The sequence below is a fragment of the Teleopsis dalmanni genome, chromosome 1 (assembly GCF_002237135.1).
Source record: "Teleopsis dalmanni isolate 2A chromosome 1, ASM223713v2, whole genome shotgun sequence".
In the NCBI taxonomy this organism is placed as follows: Eukaryota; Metazoa; Arthropoda; class Insecta; order Diptera; family Diopsidae; genus Teleopsis; species Teleopsis dalmanni.
The window spans coordinates 2452370-2456751 of record NC_051846.1 but is presented as its reverse complement, the minus strand read 5'-3'; the positions used below and the strand labels follow the sequence as shown (position 1 = coordinate 2456751).

At 27.6% G+C, this 4382-nt stretch overlaps 1 long non-coding RNA gene across 1 annotated transcript; it reads left to right on the top strand.

The window, feature by feature from the left end:
• Positions 1-2283: 2283 nt before the first annotated feature.
• LOC119668266 lies at positions 2284-3415 on the top strand. Its single transcript, XR_005251476.1, has 5 exons — positions 2284-2577; positions 2698-2983; positions 3037-3137; positions 3245-3321; positions 3374-3415. It is a non-coding gene; the product is annotated as an uncharacterized LOC119668266 (long non-coding RNA).
• Positions 3416-4382: the final 967 nt, after the last annotated feature.

Here is a 4382-nt window from a genome sequence, read left to right as displayed (position 1 = left end):
GTTGGGTTTTTTTTTTAAATCTGCCTTGAAAAATGTGTCAAAGTAACTACGAAACCTCAGCGATATTTATATATTAAAGATATATAAACCACGGCATTATGAAAAAACAGATAAATTGAGATAGTTCTATGAATTTCACGGTTATTATTGAAAATGTCTGATTTTTTTCTGTACAGATTCCTTATTAAATAAAAAATATTTTAATTATCTTCAATTTTATTTATATATTGTAAAATATACTCACATCCTCGCACATGCGTTCACTAACGCAAACATATTGTCAACAAAAGCCACCAGCAAGAAAGGAACGTACCCAATTCGAGCATGTCCATAATTTTTAATGTTTCAGGAATGCATAAAGGAATTATGTGCCAATGTAGCATTCTCAGTTCGTAGTCCATATATGGTACCTGCAAAAAATAGGATGCCTTTATATCGGAATAAATTAAGCAGCATAAAACGTTGTCGGCCTGCTGGTTTTCCAGTTTATTTTTTTCTTGCGAACTTTCATTAACACAAAATTTTATTTAATTTTAAATTTGTAAATAAATTTATAAAAATAAAAATTAATAAAATCAACAAAATAAAAGCAGCAACAAAAACTGGTTGCAGAAACTATTTCAGTTGTGAAGTCGACTTTATTGACACTAATAAATTTTTGTTATTAATATGCATGAATTTAAAAATTATTGAGGGAACAAGGATTTTTGGCAATTGTTGAATTCTTAATTTGACAGCAAAAGTTCGAGATAAAAAATTGAAATGGCAAAAAAGATTGACAGCTGACAACTTGTAAGCATAATTTGAGGTGCCGAGCGTGAGTAAAATAAATATCGGTCCATTAAAGCCAAAGTCCAGTACAGGTAAAAGAAACATTTGAAAGCAAAACGACAAAACGGTTGTGAAGAAACTAAAGTCGAGGGACTTTCTTAGTTTATAGCCGCTAAATGCAATCGCATCAATCATTAAAGCACTACGAATTCAAAGCTTTCCAGCTGATCACTTGATTTATGTGTCATCAAACACTGTTGCAGCAATTTTCCAGCAATGTTAATTGCAGTGGAGTTGGTCGGTGTCATTTTCCAACAGCCAACACTTTACTGCATCTACTGCAACTAATTGCCAACAACAATTTTCACTACTAAGCGTTTCAAATAGGCAAAGTATAAAATACACATTTTTATTATTTATTTTTTTAGCTCAAAAAAACTAAAATAAATTTGAAAACATTTTCGTTTTTTATATGTTATTTTCAGAAATTGTTTATTAATTACTTGTTAACATCAAACAAACATTTTGTTGAAACAATGTTGCTAACATATCTGACTACAACTCATTAACATACAAAACACGATGTACTCGTGCAAATAAAATCCTTGTAAATGTGTAAAAACTTTGTTAGAAAACGTGTTCATTCAAATTTTTTTTATTGCATTAAATTGTATTAATGCTAAAGTTGATATAATAAATAAAAATTAGAAGTTAAAAATAAGTAATATTAATTTAATATGTTTAAATAAAAAAAGCATATGTTTAACATTACTTGTGTGCCATTTGTAGCTCAAACGTCTTTCATCAAAACTGTCAATTTTTAATAATTTAATAGCAATTTGCAAAATCTTACTCTAACATATGTTACAAATGCTCTTCTTCATTTTAAATGATTAAATTAATAATTTATTGAAACAACTCATATATATTTCAAATTAAAATTAAACAGCAGTAAGTCCATTTGAAGTTAAAAACGAAAACTAGCTCGTATTGACAATTTTATATAATATACATTAAGTTTAATATAAATATGTTTATTTATTATTTGTGGTTTATTTACTATTACAAAGGTATTAAATAATAAAAAACTTTAAATATAATTACACAACAACTTTTGTAGTGAAAAAGATTTATTTTTAATCCAAATAGTCTTTTTGAGGTTTCTATCAAGAGAATGAATGTCTATACAATCAGACTGATGCCAATTCAGAATATTCGGTCCAATTTTTTTGGCTGATTCTACACCAATAAATTAATTCTGTTCTCCGGTAATAATGTTCGGATAGATAAAAGTATTTAATACAATGCCAAATGTAGAAGATCAGTTAACATTATCAACCCATGAACATAATAATGATGTCATGTATAAATTTCAATTCGAGGTATACTGTTTACATTGCGAAGATAACTTTAACTTAATTAAATTATTATATAATATTTTTGGAATCTAGTAAGCTAACGAATTTTTTGAATAACTATATACCAAATCAAAATATTTTGTATTTTAGTTAAAATAAATTCCTTTTGGCAAACGTTACTCAAAATTTATCGTTTGGATTTTTGCAATGTGCTTATAATGAAGTCTTATATATAAAATATAACTTAAGACCACAGTTTAATTTCGTATATTAAACTGAAGAGACGCTATAGCGTTAAAAAATATGAAAAATATATAAAATTTCTAATTAAATGGTATATAATAATCAGTGCTATTAAAATGAAAAAGTGAGTTGATGTGCATATATATATATAAAAAAAGTATCACAAATATGGGAGACAATTAGTTACAGGTATTAAGAATTCTTGGTGAGTGTTTGAGTGTTGTGAGATGCAGAACTTAAGGATTGTTCTATTTCTCAAAAAAAAAATTCTTTTCAAAATATTTTTCTTTTGAAATGTTTTTGACATTTATAAATATTTTTCTAGAAATTTGAAATTCAAGAAAATAATGACATATGGTTTTGATGTAACCAGAACACGTGCTCTGCTCATGAAACTTGCCTTCTGTAAAAACCGGCGGTCTCGCAATATGAATACTTGACTTTGTTCCTTAGATGTTAACCGGCTACTGGAAAGAGTGTTGGAATAACGACGGCGGGATCATCTAATCAGAGACAAGCTATTTTGTATAGGTTTTTGGATTCTTTTTGCGTAGTGGAAAAGTGAAAGATTATTAGATTATATTAGATAGTCTTCTTCTAATGAGATGCAGGTAATTTTAATAATTATATGTATAATTATACCTATTCAAAGTTTTTACTCTAGCAACAATGACGATTCCAGAAATTATGGAACTTTACTTACAGAGATTGTGATTAAATTTTTGTGACTTTTACTGAATCGCGTAAAATTTTCAAAAGTTTAAAGTAAGTATATATTTAAGTAAGTATATATTTAGTAAGTATATATTTAAAGTAAGTATATATATGGTATATTTGATTTAAATCCAAAATTAATATTGTTCTATTTGTAGCTCAGTTGTGCCAGTTGTAGTAAAGGGGCCCTTGTGAGAACTAAAGTCTAATTTCTGTTTTAACTTGGACATCTAATGTAAATTATACCTTACAAACTTAAGTTGTTTGTTTAATAATTTAATTCTTAGTTATTAGAACGTATTTGTAGCGTTGAATTATTAAAGTAGTAAACGAATGAAGTTGGGGTCATTGTGTCGAAACAAACGTAAGTGGCATTAGGAGACAGTGAAGTAAACTTTGATACATGATGAAATCTGCTTTCAAAACAAAATCGAAAGAGAGAGAACCCAACAAACTGTGTAATTTGACTAACTTTTCTCCATTCATTTAATCCTCTCAGTAATCCGATATTCTGAAGTAATTGAAGGCTTGAGAATTCTAGTACAGTTCTCTAATGAAGCAGAGTTTATAATAAGCTACTACTGTTGTATCTATGGTAATATAGACTATATTTTCTTAATGTTTGTACTACAAAAATTTGGCAAATTTTTATTAAAATCGGTGGAATAACAATTTTATTGTTTATATATTTATATAGTAACTAAGAAAGTTAAAAGTGAGAAAAACAAAAAAAATTAAAAATGGTTTATGGCTTATTTACAGATTTAAATTATACAGAGTAACCAGCACCTGGGATACAGGCTACAGACTAAAAAGTGTTAGTAATTATGGACTTCACTGTGTTTATCGGATGTTTTGCAATAATTTTCTATATTGACCCAAGAGAGTATTGAAAGAGTTGCATTAAAGCGAAAACCAGACACTGATGTTTTGCAATCTTGAATTGTTAAACTCAAGTTGCATCTTAACTGTAAAGGACCCATATCTGTGTAATGATAGTACAGAAAAGTAAAACTTAAACAGAAATTGCCTTTGCCCATGTAACACATGTAACCCATGTATGTTTTTTACATATCTTAAAAAAAACATTTCTCAATGGATATCAATCATACTTATCAATCATGCTTTAATCTCAATGGATTAAACTTATCAATCATACTGTTTTGTCACACATTTCAGAACAAAAATGTTGGAAAAAGAATAAAATAGTTTTGAAACACTACGTGTATCGTAATATCTACTACGAGTTCCAAAAGCAAATGCTGTTTTTTTTTTCATTTATTCTACTACATTACG